Below are 18,686 nucleotides of genomic sequence, written 5' to 3' on the forward strand. Positions count from 1 at the left end.
TTTTAAAAAAATATATTTTCATATATTAGTTTAAGAAAATTCTATTTGAATAATATCTAACTCTGATTTTTAATAAATATTGCTTCCAGTTAATTGAGAAAATTTCAGAGATTTCCTTCGACTTTTGTGTCCTCCTTGGACCACTGTACATTAAATAATTTTTTAAAAGACTGCTGATAAACTTAGAAGTTTCTATCTTGGTAGATTTGTTAAACAATGATCGTAGAATGTAGTAAAATTTTTTGGAGCAATAATAATATTTTCTGTGGAAGCTACATTAATAATCAAAACGAACTAAATTCCAATAAAAGCACAGAGATGCAGAGTTAGAATATTAAATCAAAAATATTAGAAATATTGAAAATGGCATCGTTTTTGTTTCACGTGAATCGCGGAGAACGCGGCACGGACTAGATTGGCGTAGAAAGCACAAATGTATCGACTGTTATCGAGGAAGTCTCAGTGCCATCGCTAGGCCATCCGGCACGTCGGCCGCCCCCGCTGCAAACTAAACTAACGTCCGATCGATCACCGCGCGATTCTAGTCGTTGATTCTATTGAAATGTGAATGACTCGAATGGAAACTGTGCTCGAGTTAAAAACCGATGATCGATAGTCGTATCTGTGAAGGAATCTTTCCCGCGCGGACGGCAATAGCAATTTATTTGTATCGATCATCTTCGTTTGTATTTCGTCGCTGGGTGATTGCGTGGAATTGCTTCGATGAATTGGTTCGTTCGGTCATCTTAAACATCTCAGCCATCGACAGATAGCCTTTCAAAAATGGCACGACAATGCTGCTTAATTCAGATTTCAATGCAATCGAATAATTCTATTTATTTTTTATTAAACCGGGAGAATTGCTTATTGGATTATTTTGGAAGCAGCGATTACGAGAGAAAGATTAAAATACTTGTGAATATAGCATTAATTGTGGAAAATTATCCTATTTTATTTTTATAAGAATGCTTCATTTTTTTAGGTATAATTATTAAATTGTTCCAATTTTTATTACAGAAATTTTAATAATATTAGAATTTCTTTGATTTTTTTTAGACGCAATATTGTTGAGAGAAATCGTAACTTAGAATCGCGGAGAAACTGCTAAGCCGAGACAAAGAGTGCAAAGTTATACAATATTGTTAAAACGCCGCTCCATTTAAATCATTCATCGGAGAATTTTCCGGCGACGGAAAGAATTCCATCGGCATTTACGTCTCTCGCTAAGTACAATCGATCGAACACCCACGCTCGATCGAGTCAGGCGTCGAATAAAGTTGCGCGAGCATTTCCAGCGGCACCGTAAAATTGCCGTCAATAGAGCCGATGAGTTTATTGCCGTGCAGGATCGGAGTCACGTGCCGGGGACTTGAAATATTTATCCGGAGATTTTCCGAAACGCGATTTCGTGTCTAACCCCGGTGAAATCCGACACCGGAATCGCATCACGGGCAAACCTTCTTCGACGGTGCGCGCGACATGTTCGCGCAGATCCGATCTCGATCCTTTCGGGATCTAGGAACCGGAGGGCATTCGAGGGATCGCTGCACGATGCGGCGTCGGCAAGTGTGCAACTGTAAATTGAAATTGCTCGGAAGCACCGACATTACATTGCGCTGCAAAGAAATGGTGTACCGCGTTACGTAAAAGCTGCGTGTGCTGCCATTTCTCTGGACTATCGATCATGTTTAACCATCGTAACGATGCAGTCAGAATTTCTTTTGATGCACCTTAACAGTGTTTTTCGAATTCTGGGAACACGATTATTGCAATTTATTATTACGGTGCCTGAATTTTTAGTAACGTTTCTATAGGCGTATTCTAACTCTGTCTAGCAAAATTATTTTCTTCGATTCACTGGATCTATATAAATTTAAATTGACTAAAATATATATGTATATTTAAATCTATCCACTGTGCCATTCATTTGATATCAGCGCATAGAATGCAAATTCCATTCAATGACAAATTAATTGCGCGACGCAGGAAATGAATAGAGTGTCCGACTTCGTTTATTAATAATTCCAATGTATGTTTCAAATAATGGATCCATAATTTCTCTAATCCACATTCATTTCTGGCACGTTAATTTATTATTTATTCCTCGGCTTGACAGCCGAATAAAATCGCGTCGCCGTGTAATTTCTCACGTTTCAGATAATAATTTCTTTCGAAGCTGATGTACACTTGTCGGCTGCTGGCAAGTCCCGCGAAGTTTTCAGAACAATTTCGGGGCGAATTCGAATGCACTCCGCTTTGCGAAGAGGGGCAATAGTAACTTCGATTCGGTTAATTACTTCCGGACGTGCTAACGCGGTGTAATTTTAACTCGGCCGATTCCATAGAAATATATGAACTTTCGTTTCGCGCCGCGCTGAATTTTATCACGTTGAATTATTGCTGCGGGAAGAGTAAACTTACGTTTAATTAGCCGTTGTTATTTAAAATCACGACTGCCGCGGATAACGTTACGTGCACGTACGAGCATTGCTAAATTCCGTCGGGGACGTGCCTCGGAAGGGGTGCATTTTATTCCGGGGAAAATTACCGTGTCTATAAAAAATATTGAGCGACGAATACGTTGTAAACACGTTGAAAATATCGTGTTTGTTGCAGCCGCGTAAAACGGGGAGGAATCGCGGATTTTTATCCGTTTAAGAGGGACGGATTAAATGTGAAACAAGAGAGATTAAAAGGACTTTCGCGTACGGTTTGTACCGCGAAGAAATAAAATGCCGAATCAAGAGAATATCCGTTACGCGGACAAGAGATTTTACACGTTACCTGTGTGCGAAACGCGAAGCTTTAATAAAGCGGTGGCTAATTAAATTCTCCGCTCCCTTACGGTAGACGCTGATCCCGCCACAGCCCTATAAAACATCCCCGGGCAAAAAAGAGCCGAAAATTTACATTCGCATCCCTAGATTTCCATAATTGTATCAACCACAAAAGGCACTCGGCGTCTACAAAACGCTCCAGACACGGTAGATTTATGCGATCGCTTGAACCGTTCTACTCGCGGCCCAAGGTTACACCTTTAATCCCGCCGTAGCCTCGACAATGATCTCGCCTAATTCGCGGCGTCGCCCGGAAAGCGCCGAACAATTCAGCGTTACAAAATATGACGGACTTGTATCGATTTATTAGAAAAAGTAGTAATATCAAATCGTGCAAAAATGCAACTGTATAATTTGTTTAAGTTCTTTGAGTGTCTAACATCCTATAGTATTAATCGTCCAACACCCTTTCATATGTAGCGAAAAATTGGGGCAGGCAATCCACGGTAGAAATAATTATTTAAGCAATTAATTGACACCGTCCCCATGTTTCAAAAAATATTTTCACAAGAAAATATAGTTCGGATATAATCATATTGTTACAGAACTTTTTGTGCACATATACGGTTTTCGAAAAATTAAAGAAAAGAAATTGGGCAATTAATTGACACCGTCCCCATGTTTCAGAAAATATGTTCGCAAGAAAATATAGTTCGAATATAATTATATTGTTACAGAACTTTCTGTGCACATATACGGTTTTCGAATAATTTAAAAAAGGAAATTTGGTAATTAATTGACACCGTCCCCATTTTTCAGAAAATATTTTCACAAGAAAATATAGTTCGAATATAATCATATTGTTACAGAACTTTCTGTGCACATATACGGCTATCGAAAAATTAAGAAAAAGGAAATTTGGCAATTAATATGTTAATGAAAAATTAGTTTAGTCAGGGTGACGGGGGTTGGACAAAAGGGAAACGGTATCGCCTTGGCGGAGCCGTCGCAGTCGCATTTAAATTCTACATTCGGTTGCAATATCCCGGGACGAATCACGGTACAATAAGTGGCGCCAGATGGTGCCTCCTAATAAGCGGCGCACCTTTGCACCCTCCATCACCGGGCGCACAACCCCGTCCCCTCCCCCCCGCGCCCGATCTAATTCGAGGCGGGCCGCGCGCGCGAAAGACGTGGCTCGTGCAACTTCAATTAACAAATTCTTGCCGAGGGGAATCCCTGCGACTCTAATTAGGGGAGGCGGAGATATTCTGCCGAGGGGGAGGGGGGAGAAGCGTCTCCGCGGTAATTTGTTTAAAAATATTGCGCCACGCCGAACGGCACAATGCTCGCGAAATTGATATGCTTCCGAGAGGGAGCGGGGATTCCTGCGACTGAATGAAGCGCGGCTGCGGGCGGAGTTATGCGTTAGTCGAATTGTTTGGGATAATTCTCCGTGATAATTATACCACTCGGCTGAATATTTTATTCTTGATATTCCGATTATTTACTTGAATAATTTTAATCACGGATTGTAAGTATATACACTGTGCAAGTGCATATTGCACACGTGCATACGCAAGGAGAAAAATCTCCAATTAAAGAATTATAAATAATAATTGACCAGGATATGGTTAATATTAAAACTTGAAGTTATTAAAGAAAAATACTACACGTAAAATCCTGAAAAAAACCTGACATAACCTGATTTTTTAATCGATAGACGGTCCATAGAATGATCAAGAGCAGCGACATAAAACGATTAGAAAAATCGAGGAAATTGAACACAATTTTACGGGCGAAAATATCGGCGGAAAAAAAAGTCTGTCGCGAATGAAAAAAAGAAATCTGCCGGTCGCGGAAGGAGTTCACGGGCCAGACAGTGCTCCAGCTGAAACAATTGTCGGCCAGCTGGCGCGCGGAGAAGGAACTGCGGACCGGACTGCGCTAAACCGTGCAGTTATCAAATTGCCGTCTCAATTAAAACTTTTTCGTTAACCCGGGGCGGAACTTTTGTCAGGGCAGCTGTTAGAGTATAGCCCGGTCCGGCGGAACAGTTTCGGGGCGAGATCCGGCGACGCCGGGGCCAAAGTCGCATAAATTTGCGAAATTGTCTTATCGTGTCGGGCGGTTCGATCCGGCGCGTCCCGACGATGATCTCGAGAAGCCAACAAGTCGAAGACGCGGCAGCACGGGGCGCAATCGACAAGCGGAATGCGATTAGGTGCCACTTAGACGCTGTTGTGTCCTGGAGACGGCGTCTCCGGGAGGATCATCCCATTATCGAGTGTCCTGGAACGGAGGGCGCCGGGAATGTCGGCCGTGGGGTTCGTTGGCCTTTTCTCATCGCCGCGTCGTCACGAGTTTCGTACGTAGAGGTCGTTAAAAAGTCCTGCTCTCAATCTCACGGCCCGCTCCTCACGACCAAGGACAAGGTAGAGGAGGGAGGGAGGGAGGAGGAGGACCGAGGATGATCCAGCTCGACGAAAACGGAGGAAGACAAATCGAGAGCCCAGACCGGAGAATAAAAAGGCCACGGCGAGGATGGCCGGGGCGAGAGGATCCTGTTGCTGGGAGCAGCTGGGCTCATCCTCCGCCTAGCTGTCTCTATTGCATTCGACTCCGTCGTGCCGACTCGGATTCTCATCGACTACGACTTATGACGCGAAACTACAAAGTAGATAATTCTCTTATTAATTCTGTAATTCTCTGCAATCACGAAATCGAAAATCTGAATTTAATCTGCGAACTTTGATGCCGACTTTCAGCTCTGAGAGACAGAAATTAAATAGAGATTAATTTCTTAACATTATTATTAATCATTTTGCGTTACGACTTATTACTTTTAGTGCCGTAATTATTTATGATACCAAGATCGATCGAGCACCTGAGATTCGGAGACGAATTGCTAGACGGCGATACGCTCTCGTCGAACGAAATGATATTCGCGTAGGGACGGGGCGAAGGGAGGGGAAGAGGTAAGGTCGAGGGCGAAGGGACGACGGGAGAAAGGGTACAGAGGGTGGGGGTTAAATAGACGATTAAGTGGCAGAGGAGGGAAGGAAGGAAGGAGCGCGCGGTTGAGTGTCGGGCATCGAACTCTCGGCGCTCGGCACAAACACGAGGACGCGTTACGTCGAGCGAGCAATCATGCGGTATGCGGAGGTATCCCGAGAAGAGACATTGCGAGAGGCCACGTGAAATAGACTCGCTAGGACTTGAGAGTCGAGGCTCGGGAGTGAACTTAACGGTGCTCGAATTGCCGACGATCGTGCGAACCGCGCTCCACCGGCACGACCTTATGACTGATTTCAATCGCGTCCGCACGACTCTATGGTTTAATCGACGGCTTCGCCGTGCCATGGCACCGGTGACCCCATCCTCCCACCCTCTCTCTCTCTCTCCCTCTCTCTCTCGCTCTCTAGCTCTCGTGTCGTGTCGCGTCGTGCCGTGTCGTGAGCCATGTTCGATTAACACCGGGTTCCAACTATCCCCGCGAACTGCGAATTGCGGATTGCTCGGAGTTTAGAGAATTTGACTGGCAGGCTTCGCTCGTGGCCTCGTATTAGAGCTCGTACTGTTAGACCGTAGACCGTAGACGGACGGAATGACCCGCATTAACTCTTCAAAGCCATTATGGAACGTCGTCCCTAACTATGCTCTCTGCGTTTATAGCGGGAGGTATGGAAGGCTCGGCGCTCTCCCTCTCTCTCTCTCTCTCTCTCTCTCTCTCTCTCTCTCTCTCTCTCGCTCGCTCTCTTTCTCTGTTCCCTATCATCGCGTTGTTATTGCCAGTGTCCGTAAATAGAAGGAAAATGATGTTCCGCGGAACGTTCGCGGGAACGATGTTCCATCCGCAACGATCTACGGGAGTTGCATTCTTTACAGCTGTTAGGATGCATCGCCCCTAACTAAATATTTATACCGGCAACATGTACACGCGAGCACTACTTTCCGACGCGGCCCTCCAGCGAATGCAAACACTTATCGTAACGGGGAACCAATTTAGACATTGCAGTCCCATGGAATTCGCGTCCGATTTCTCATATCGGAATCGCGACGAAGATCTGTTAACCCTTTGCGGTCGCGAGGCGCCGCTAAACATTGTCACGTCTCCAAATAATTTTTAGCAAATTCAATTGTATTTAGGAAATTGTTGAGAGCCGTTGTCTGTTGCACCAGTCGCCATTTAACCTCTCGCATTATAATGAGTCTATTAAATATTTAATCTATTAAATATTAATATTATTCGTTCTTTTTCTAGATCGAAATAAAAATAAATTTCTCTGTTATCAAAGTTTAGAAACAGAAGTACATAAAGGCGATAAAATAAATAAAAATTGTCTGGTCCTATTATTAACAATATTAAGGTGAAATAAGGGCTGATGAACGCAGCGTGGAAGGAATAATAGTGCAAAGGGTTAATAATGTATAAAATAGAAACAGTATAAGTCTGGAAAAATATTTTGGATTTCCAGTGAAAATTTCTCCGATCGTAAAGGGTTAAATCAAAATCGAGAAAATGAAAATATTCTTCTCTGAATAGAAACAAAATGTTTTTGCAAAATTGTTTCCTTCGCAAAGACTAACTTTTATATTAACTGTTGGCTTTCCATGGCCTGTTGAAGGTATTGGAAAAATGTAACGACATAATTGGCTGGAAGAAAAACGTTCGTACAGGACGAGTAGATTAGATACGCGGAATGCTACTTTGCACAGGATGGAAGCGATGCAACGAGAAGTACTCACCGTATAATAATGCCGGCTGTTACGGGACGAGAATTAATCCTGCGCTGCAAAAAGTTCCAGCGGTTCTTCCTGTAACACGAGCAAAATCGTTTCTGCTTAATGAGAGGAATTCGATCATGAGAGGAAGAGGAGAACAATCTGAACGAGCCTACGGAAATGAACGGTACAAGCCGGGATCGTATTATAGCAGGGCGTTTTACCTGTGGATCCGTCTTTGAATTCCTAATCCGATAAATAATACTTAATGAATGTTCGTTAACTAAAATGTCTGTAATTGAATGCGCAGAAAATCGATGCGATTAATTTAATTTCCCCTTTGAAAGGAACAGTATCTTTAATAGAATATATATAAAGCAATCTCTATTATAACTCTTTAATCTATGATATATTGTTTAAATTATTGACAAGGAATTTTTCCTGGAGAATTGTATTATTTTTTAAAAGAATCTATTTGACAAAAATAAAATATTTTCACGATATAAAACAGCAAGATAATTAATACTTCTCAATGCCAATGTTCTCTTCTATTTTAAAAATTCGCGGACGTTTTAAATTCTCATAAAAAAAATATGTTAATATTTTTATCCAAGATTATGCACTATTGTATGGAATCTAGAATAACCTACAACCCTTCAGTAGTCAAGAGAAGCTGATTATTCCAATCAGAAATTACTTGTTCGTGGCAAGCCTAAGCGATGCACCGTCGCGGCGCGATGACAATGGCAATACTGTTTTCGATAAGTTGCAGCATCGTCGCGCGCGTTTTTATCACATTGCAAGCGAGCTTCTGATAAAGCGAAACGTCTGACAGAGCCGACCGCGTGAATCTAGCGCAATTACGCTCGCTGCATGAATGCGTGTCGGAAAATGTGCGCCGTCGGACACACCGTTAGATCGGATCCTCTGTCCGACTTCGATCTATCGACTCGTACGACTGTCTCGCCGGTATTGGCAGCCTTCCGGTCGCACGTTATCGGGCCGTTTAACCCCTTGCACTGTAATAACGAGTCAGACTCGTGACGAAGATTTTATGCAAGATCTACTAAATATTAATATTATTAATTTCTCTTAAATCGAAATCGAAATTAACTCTTCTGTTCTCAAAGTTTATAAATGAAAGTGAATAAAAATAACAGAAGAAGCCAAAATTGTTTGGTCCTATTAGGAAAAATATTAAGAACAAATAAGTGCTAGTCAACGCGGCACGAAAAGAGTCGCAGTGCAAGGGGTTAACCGCGCGAGTCGCCCGGAACCGAAGAAAATGGACAGCATCCAATCGGCGGTGACCTTGGAATGGCGAACGCAAGGTAAACGGCCCGATGCAGAAGAATCGAACTGCGGCGATCTCTGGAAACGAGCTCGCGTTTTTCTCTGCCGATTCGTCGAAACGGCGCAAATTTTTGGTTAATACTAAATTTAGGATTTTTATGCTTTAAAAGTAATTTGAGCCAAATTTTGGCTTTTATGCTTTAAAAATAATTTGAGCCAAATTTTTGGGTAATACTAAATTTTCGATTTTTATGCTTTAAAAGTAATTTGAGCCAAATTTTTGGGTAATACCGATATTATCCGAATAAACGATTTCAGGCAGGCTGGAGAAAATTGGATCTTATTTACGAGGCCGTGGTTAATGGAACTCTCAAATAGTTGCGTAAAGACCGGCAATAATCCAGACCATAATCTTCTCGGATAAGTAAATTGCCGATCTCTATACATTTGTACCACATGAAAATTTGCCAAGTATCAGGAAATATTATTCTTACTCTACTCGATCGCGAGGAATTTTATAATTACACGACTCCAATCTACGTTTCGATTTTTCATAAACTCCGCAACGAGATCTCCGGTTCGCGGAAAAAATTCGCAAACGAGTATTATTCAAACATTCTTGCGGCCGCTGAATGTATTTGCGGAAAACGTCCGAGACACGAGCGGAAGAAGATTTTTAATGCGACGCGAAAGTTTATCATCTTCGGGATGAGATCTTTCAACAATGACTAATGGAACTTGTCGCGAAGCAACGAGGACATTAATATGCCCCCGTCCGCGTAAAATCATGCGAACGAAACTTTTAATGAAGCGACACGAACGTTCGGCTTCGTCGGAACAGAATCTTCCGCCTAGTAAAATACGATTCGCTCGAGTTTCTTCGCTTTCTTGATACTTTTTCCAACTCTCTGCTATTACGTGGAATAATTAATAAACGTAATAATCTGCGGGGAAATATGCCGCAAATTGCGACTAATTTATTAATTTATTAACAAATCGGCGAAGCATTTATTTGTTCGGCCTGGCTAAATTCCTCGAGAATAAACCCGAATCGTTTCACGGCCGCTCGAACGATCGCCGCGGCGACTCGCCATTCGATTGCGATAATTGCTATCCTTGATCGACGCGCGTCGCGACAAAAAGCGTCGTCGACTCGCGGCAGAAAAAAAGTTGTACCGGGGACAGATTAATACCCAGCGCAGAGATAATCCGTGAAATTGCGCTCGGCGTGTTCGGCCGGCTCGGCCGGCGAGCCGAACGCAAACACGAGGGGGTCAGTAGCCTGGAAGATGGTGTGTTGCAACAAGGCAGCTCTCGGCGACCTCGCAAACTGGTTTCGCACAAGTCAAGATCTAGATCGCGACCTTCTCGGCGCTGTGTACGCGCGGGATCTGACCTCGGGATCCGATCCGACTCTCGGGACAGCCTCGGGAAAAGTGGTGGCCGAGCCGAGGAAATTAAAAGCAAATAGAGCCGCGGCGAGAGCTCCGATTGATTTCATATCGGCGCGCACAGACGTATCGTCGCATTACAGTCCCCTCTCATTGATTCGAGACGTTAATCGGACTTGTTCGAAATAAACCAGACTCCTCGCTTTGCTCGTTTTGCGCACGCTGATTATTGCTAAATAATGATAGCACCTCAAATAATGGTCGCCTATCTTTTAACACTGGATTTACAAAGCACTGAAAGCAACTGTTTCATTTATATTAGTTCACTAAAGAATAACTTAAACGTTCAATGATGTTTTTAGTACGCCGTGTACGCAACGGATATTCCTGCCTACCGAGGCGTGCAACACGGCCGCAGTTCGATCGCAACGATATCCGCTAGGATTCACCCGAATTGCAAAGTGGTTAACCATTATTATGGAGCAAAAGCAATTCGAGAAATGACTCCTCACACTACATTTCGCGATAACGCGAAATATATTTCGGAATAGCATACTGCAACTTACTGTAACATACTGTAACGCGACCATGGTGGCGCGTAGCTGCGATTAATTATTATATCCCGTGCTCGCTGTGAAAACGACGGTCATTGATTGTAAATTAATTGTGTTCTGTTAAAGTAGCAGAGATACTTGCGAGACGTTAAATCATTAAATTATTTTCTTACATTAACCCCTTGCACTCTGAGGCACCATTAAAATTATTCCATTACGTTGCAAAATAATTTTTGTAACAATAAGGTTTAGATTTAAAAAAATTATTATATAATAATTAAGTAGTAAAACCGTTGACAGGAGTCACAAGAATAAATTTTCTACGCGTAAAAATTGATTTTGTTAAATAGAATGTAAATACCACGAGCCAGAAAAATGATTTCAGATTTACAGTTAAAATGGCTCCGAGTGCAAAGGGTTAACATTAGAATTACCAAATTACCGAATTACCAAAGGACTATCATTAGAATTAATTATATGAGTTATAACGACTGATTTTTCATTTCTTCCTTTACAGTTCTCGATCTTATAAAAATATATATCAGTAAGAAATTTATAACAAACAAATCTGCTAATATTTAAGATTTTGGCATACGAATCGATCCACCGTGGAAAACTGTTTGAAAAACATTTTTCAAAAATCCCGGCAGCGGGAGCATCGACAGGCCCCCCCGGTTCGATGTTTGCCTTTCCCAGAGGAAACTGTTTCGCTGAAACGGCAAACTGCATCATAATTCCCGCTTTCATCCGGCGCCGCTAAAAACATATCATAAATGGTCGCGAGCGTGTTCTCGTCGGGCACATACGTTTTATACGGTCCGATGAATGAATTGTAGCGCTCTTCATCCAGTGCGCGGCAGCACGCGAGATATCACAATTACACGGCGAGGAGATGCACAGTTACCGTGTTTTCTTTGCTAATTAAAGTGTGGAGCGCGTAGAGACATCTCGCATTTACATTCCGCGATTTACATTCCGCATTTCCATTTACATTATGGGAGTGAAAACCGTAACAGGGCGGCCATTATTTTTCATTTACTGTTATACCCCTCCCCGTGTTAATTTCCGTCGCGTTAAACGTCGTTTCATAACGAAGAGAGAGAGAGAGAGAGAGGGAGGGAGAGAGAGCAACGCGATACTTTATAATCAGATTATTAGGACAACCGATTATCGGCGGTGTTTCCCGTGGCATAATGACGCCGGGTTCGGCGTTTTAAACAGGAATAACGGGGGGCCGTTACTTCTTCGCATTAGTTTATGGATACAACCATAGAGAGCGATCGCATGGGGATCGAACGGCGTTACAGGCTCGTTAGCCGGCGATTTAGCAAAATTCGACGGATTTGCCGGCCGGGTTTAACCCCCGGGACACCGAACACGGATCCCAGATTTCTCGATCCCGATTTCTCGACCTGCTGGAACTCTATGCGTTCTCCCCCCACTCCTCTCCGATTATTCGCGCCCTCCATCGATCCGATTTCCATGCGATTTGCCGCGTTAAACGCGGATACCATTCGCGCTAGTCGACTCATTACGGTTCGTTACTAGTGCCATAAACGATCCGCCAATTACTAGCCGTTTTTCCTCTCGCCGTTCGCGGATTCGGGCATTGACGAGCCGGCGAGCGGGATCGCTGGATCGCCGGTCTTGCGGCTGTAGATCCACGCGAGAGAACAAATGCCAAACATGCGAGCTTTTATTCTTTAGATAAATTATTTTGCAGAGCTAATTTCCAGAGAAATTCTATGCAGAGTTTCGAAGATTAATTCTTGCGATGTTGCACCTTATTAATTTTATTAACCCTTAGCACTCGCGTGGCGACTCTGCGGCGCCATTAAAATTACTATAATACAATGCAAAATTATTTTTAATAGACGTCGCCAAAGCTTGGATATAAAAATTGTTAAAAGTGTAACTATTATATATGAGTCACGAGACTCAATTTCATGTGAATAAAATAAATATTGTTCCATAAAATGGAGAGACTAGAAGCCGGAAAAATTATTCTAGATTTGCAGTTGAAATGGCTTCGAGTGCAAAGGGTTAACATTTAGTCGATCGAACGTGCAGATCTCCGCGTTTTAAAACGCGACGTAACTATAAACTTGATTAAATAAAATCCTGTAATTGGAGCAAGTTTCGGGGTTCGCTGCCGGCGAAGGCGTTAATTAAATTTCAATTATCTTGCAAATGTCACGGGCGCGTCGACTTTCGACGAAATCTGGCCGCGACGCGTCGTCCTGCGCCGTTCGAATTTCAGTGGCGATAATTCGTGTTTCATTAACCGTAAATGGGGCCCGGCGTCGACCGGCAATTACAAACCGAACACCTCCCGCCCCCGCGATATAATGAAAGCGAAATGTCCACGGCGGTGCGTGAATTCCCAACGAATTCCTGTAGGTTCACGCACCGTGATATTGTACACGGGAATCATCGTACCCCCATCCGACGCCGTACGGATGATAGCTGAGGGATGATAGTTAATTTCGAAGCGGGACGAGGGTCGGGTTCCATCGGATTCACATCGGCCGGCGCTATCGGCCGGGTTTTTTCTCGATGGAAATCAACGCCGCGAAATCTTATTTATCCGCGGTGGATCACCGCGAAGCGATTTTTTCATCGTCGACTGTGATTCGGTTTCGATCCGATCGAAAGGGTCCATGGATAATGTTCGAGTTCGCTGTAAATTTGATTCGGTCTCCGATTCGACCGTGCTCCGTGTCATTCGATTAGGCGAAAAATAGCTCGACTTTGTTGATCACTTCATCGTCGCGATTATTATGCAATTGTCTGCGAAACATTTGGGATTACGTATTAAAATTCAATCAATCTCTGTCGTACATTTCTACTAAATATATTCTATTAAAGGTAGGAAATATATCTAAGTGCAATTGACTTCGGTACATCTGCTACGAAATTAATAGTTACATCAAAATCACGTGACAAACGAAGCCGAAAAATTATTAGGAAAATCTACAATCTTCAAACTTTATACGAATGCAGTTTGTTATATAAAGGGTGTCCCAAAATTCACGCAAGACGTAATTTTGATAGAAAAAACAGATTTGTGACGAAATATTGAAATATTGCTCAACAATAAAAATTGCGTTGTTCTTTTGTGTAACGCTCCATCTTTAATAACCCTGAACTGTCAGCTGTCATTCTGTATTTTCTTTTGGTTGGCAACACTTTACCGCACAAATGGCGCAAAATTCAAATCTTGCGTGAATTTTGAGACACCCTTTGGAATGGAGATGCCACGAGTTAGACGGTTTTTTAATTTTAACGTTTTACATTTAATTATTAACTCAAACTTTTCATTATCATAATAGGGTATCTAATCCTAGTCTTTAATTGAACTTATTAAAATTCCAAAAAGCCCATTTTTTAAATTCAAAACGGCTCCGAGTACAAAGGGTTAAGAAAACCGGCCGACGGCGTACCGGTCGAAGAACGGATGATAATAAGAGTAGCTGCGAATCATAGACCCGAACCGTGAGCGAATCGATAATAAATCAGCGAGTCGCGGGGGGGGAAGCATTTGCAAGGAAAAGTGGCCACTTCTCGGCGCGAGGGCGCGCGCGGACGGGATCGAAAGTTTTCTCGGGGTCTTAATCCGACAAGAATTCCCTCGGATTATTGAAAGCGATTCACCTTCACCTCTGACCTTCCTGCCGGCAACATTCCTGTCTCTCGGATCTTCGGCTCTCCAGACTCCTCAAGGATCTCCTCTTTTTTTCCTCGGCGAATCGAAATGGCTGCCGGTCCCTCTCTCTCTCCCTCTCTCTCTCTCCCCTTTCGAGGAATATATTACGCGCGGGATGAAAGCACTTTTATCTGAATTTCTAGTGTTCGTAGATTGCGGCGCCGGGGATGGAAAATTCTGATGACGTCTGGGACCGAGTTAGCGGAGCGCCGCGACGAATCCTTCCTACGGATATGTTTATTAATAATTTCCCACCTGACGGATCGCCCCGAGACGCGTCCGCCCCTGTCTCCGTCGCGGATACGCCTGCGGAATTGTATCAGCGCTGTCTTACGATTTTCTAATGACAAATCATGGCGCGCTGTCTTCATTGATTATTAATTTACAGGAATTTAATTATTTAATTATACTACTTATATATATATGTATGTGGAAATGAGAATGGTAGCAAGCGACTGAGCGAGACGGAAGCGTATGCAGAGAGTGAGTGGATGTGTGCATGTGCGTGTGCTATTGATTGTGTACGTTGTGGAAAAGATGAAGATCGGGAGGGCGAGACCTAAACGATCGAGACGGAAAAAAGACAGTCCTAGCCGTATCGTCGAGCACGTCACACGACTTTTCTTAATCTGTATTCAATATTGTTATATTTGTTCGTTATTAAATTCCGTTTTCCGTTAAAGCGCGTCACTTATTTCCGCTTCCTGGTAACCCATCCTACATATATACATATATATATATGTAGTCTTCTTATTTCGAGACCTCTCGACGCAGTCTTATTCCCGACGCGAAACAGTTAAACGAACAATTACAGGCGAATAAACAGTAAATTGTATGCACGCTCGCACAAAGTGCAGCGCGTTACGAACTTCAATATTCAATACCGCCTCGCACGCTACGCGCGTGTTATCCTGTCCATAATCGAACGTCCAGCAAAGTAAATGACCGTCCGTCTGTTCGGTTCCCGTTTCCATCAATTAGTTCGCAAGCCGAGGCAACGAAAGTATTTGCTGTTATCGCGCGAGCGTTTCGCCGTATGAAAATATGGGATCTAATTGCTGTAAAAGAGAAAACCTGGAATAATTAACTCGCAGAAAGATTCTCTCTGGCGGGTATATAAAAATTCATCGTTCATTAGGCATCCGCGTTTAATTGTGCAGAAAGGTGTCCCACGCATCGGCCGCGAATTGAATTCGACGAGAATTTCCTTTCGCGAGACATTCGCCGCTGTCTCGCATCAAACGAAACCGGCTGAAACGCGTCGTCTCGTATTAGCTGATTATTATTGCTCCTATGTGTTATGGTAATCGTTCTTGTCCCGTCTACGTCGTTCCGATTTCTTCCGCGCTCGATTCCCCGTTAACGAGTAAAGTCATCTTGAACGTGACTTTCACGCGGCCACTGATTCAGCAAAACGGCCATCGTTTCCCGCGCGCATTACCGATGTTCACGCAGCTGCCGCTGGCCTTAACACACAGAGCCCCGCGCGGTTTCTTCGACCGTGGAAAACGATGACACTTTTGTTTTTGCTCCGCGCGCTCGCCGGAGAAGTTTCTAATGGCCGGCTGCAACATTAGTTCCGGCGGTTCTTTCGCCTCCGAAAACGTCGCCGCTTCGCCGCATTTTTGCGCGGAATTATTTATCGCAGAAAGAACGTTTTCCTTCGAAGGAAAACGCGTATACTTTATTATATTTTTTTTACGCGAAGTTTGGCACAGTTTCCTAGACAGTTCAATTAAAAATCCTCAGGCGTACGTTTATTTTACAGAGAAATAAATTTCCATCGTTTCGGCGGATAAAATGCAAAGAAATCGTCGCTGAAACATTGAAATTCTTCGATTCTTCGCTGAAACTTCAATTTCAAATTGAAGTTGGTTTGTAGAATGCTCCGAGAGGTTTCTAGGATAACGAAGCAACAGCTTCGCGAAAACGTAATGTATATATTATGCAATATCTCCAGCGTGCAGGGATATAATACGCGAACCGTATCGCAGATTCCATCGAATTTCTTGGCCGATTGATTCCCGAAAATGTCTATAAACTGTAAATGGATCGGGGGGTAGGGGCCGGCAATACAGCGATCGAATTCGTCAAATCGCTGGCGCTCTTTCACGTTATATTGGCGCGGTCGCGCGCGCTGCCGTCGGAAAAAAGGCGATCGTCGGGAAAATATTACGAGCTTTTGCCGCCGCGTCGCCGCGGAACGGATGTGTCGTTAATTACTTTTTCTCCGTGGCAAACGGAGCGACTTGCCCCCCCTCTCTCACCCTCCTACCGTAGGTCGAATCGAACGATATTGCCGAATCGATGTGTTTCCGAGCGGATTCCGAGCGGCTTTGAATAATGGCGGCGTCGCCTCGCGCTCGCGGGAGCGACGGCGAAAACTGAGAATTAATAACAGTAATTCGTCGGAATCGGCTCGAAGTTTCCGGCATTTGAACACCGTTTCGGTGACACGTCGCCTCGTCGAACGGCGATTGCCAACGCGGATCCGCCTACCTCCATCGTTTAGTTTTATGGGAACCGCGTTTTTTACCCTCTCTTCTCGTCCTTCCCGTTTTATCTAATAATTTATTTCGAAGCCGCCTGGAAACATTGATAGCGCCGACTAATTTGGAAAAGACCGGAGTGATTTAATAGCTGCGCGGACATCGAATATTTGAATACGTTTTACCGATTTCATAAGACTCTCTTCTAATTACAGAAAATTAACAGTTTACCGTTGTTAATAGCCATCAATAATTTGTTATCAGGCGAGCAGCGATCGAACTCGAGAGTTCTAAAAATTCTCCACGCACGCCTTTCATTTCCTCGAACGCGTTTCACCTGTTAATCTCTGGCACGTATTAATTCGCGGCCATTAAGCCTCTTCTTATTAAGCTGGTAATCGACCGAGTTATTAATCAACGCCATCGGCGACCCAATTTTATAAATCGCAGCTATTGTATGCAGATTAGATATTTTTCGACTTATTTAAACTGTCGACCGCTGTTTAAATTATTCTAATCATGTTTCAATCCTTTGCACTCGGAACCATTTTAAGCTTAGATCCAAAATTGCTATTTTGACCGGCTGTATAGTACAGTATGTACTTAGTATAATTTGCTATATTAGATCGTAAAACTGTTACGCTTTTATCAGGACGGTCTTTAATAACGTCAACATTATTTTGTTAATTATACAATGTTATACATGTTGTATAACAATTTTCGTTGGCGCTTCAGAGGCGCCACTCGAGTGCAAAGGGTTAATCATGAAATCGTCGGATCAAGGAGCCGCAGCTAAAACTCTCTCCACTGTCATATTTTAAAATATCGCGAATATAATGTCAGATCACGTGTACTCTTCCAGGTAGCACGAAATTAGACGAATTAATAGACGCGCGAGTAGATCCGTAACTCTTCCGTTCGCGCGAAATTTTTCTTTCCCCGGCCCGGCTGGAAAGTGGCCCGTTTCTGTGCACAGAATAACGAGACTACTTTTACCAGACTATTCGCAGATCCATCTTCTCCGGCTGTCCCCCCCCCCCCCCTCCCCCCGCAAAGACGCGCACAGTTTACATTTCAAATGATTACCCCGATTTCCTCCTTTCTTTCTTCCCACCCTCCCCCCTCCCCTCCTTCCTTCGCCTCCGCCGATTATTTTACTTCTGAACCATTTACCTCTGTTTCTCGGCGACGTCGGCATTGTCGGCGCGCACGCATCAATCACGCTCGTTTGGAAGATCCTCCGGTGAGATTCCGCTCGAGAGAAGCCGCGACCCCGCCGGCGAACGAATTAAAGTTCCGGTAATCGGGATGGGACATCTTTGGTCGTCGACTCGACGAGGGAGAGCTTTATGAAAAGCGCGGCGGTGACGACGACGACGACGACGACGACTTTTCTCCGCAGACCCCCCCGGTGCCCGTTAACGACGAGACGCGAAAAGGACGTATTAATGCCGGCGTTTTGCGCGCCGGTGACTGATCACTGTCGAAGATCTCGCGCCAGTCACGATCGCGACGGCGTTCTCCCCCGGTTTTCTCTCTTTTATCGCGAAAGCATGCGATCGTTAGGCGAACGTCGACGCTTCTTTCGATCCTGGAGATTCGTTGATGCGACGCGCGCGATTTTTCATCGAATCACTGACACGTGCACGCCGTTCACGTCTCTAGTCTCTACAGATATAGGAAATAGTTCTGGTAACCGTATCGAGAGAAATTTATGCGGCAACATAAATACAGTTTCGTACAAAAGGAAA

General features: G+C 43.8%; 1 long non-coding RNA gene across 4 annotated transcripts in view; it reads right to left on the reverse strand.

Annotated features, from left to right (window-relative positions):
* Positions 1–18,686, reverse strand: part of LOC144478980 (uncharacterized) — a 249,846-nt gene that overhangs the window by 71,233 nt on the left and 159,927 nt on the right. For all 4 annotated transcript variants that reach the window (XR_013495428.1, XR_013495431.1, XR_013495429.1 and 1 more), the window contains one exon: positions 7,527–7,595. This is a non-coding gene — a long non-coding RNA (uncharacterized LOC144478980). The remainder of the gene's footprint in view (positions 1–7,526; positions 7,596–18,686) is intronic.

This window comes from Augochlora pura, chromosome 3 (assembly GCF_028453695.1).
Source record: "Augochlora pura isolate Apur16 chromosome 3, APUR_v2.2.1, whole genome shotgun sequence".
Classification (NCBI taxonomy): domain Eukaryota; kingdom Metazoa; phylum Arthropoda; class Insecta; order Hymenoptera; family Halictidae; genus Augochlora; species Augochlora pura.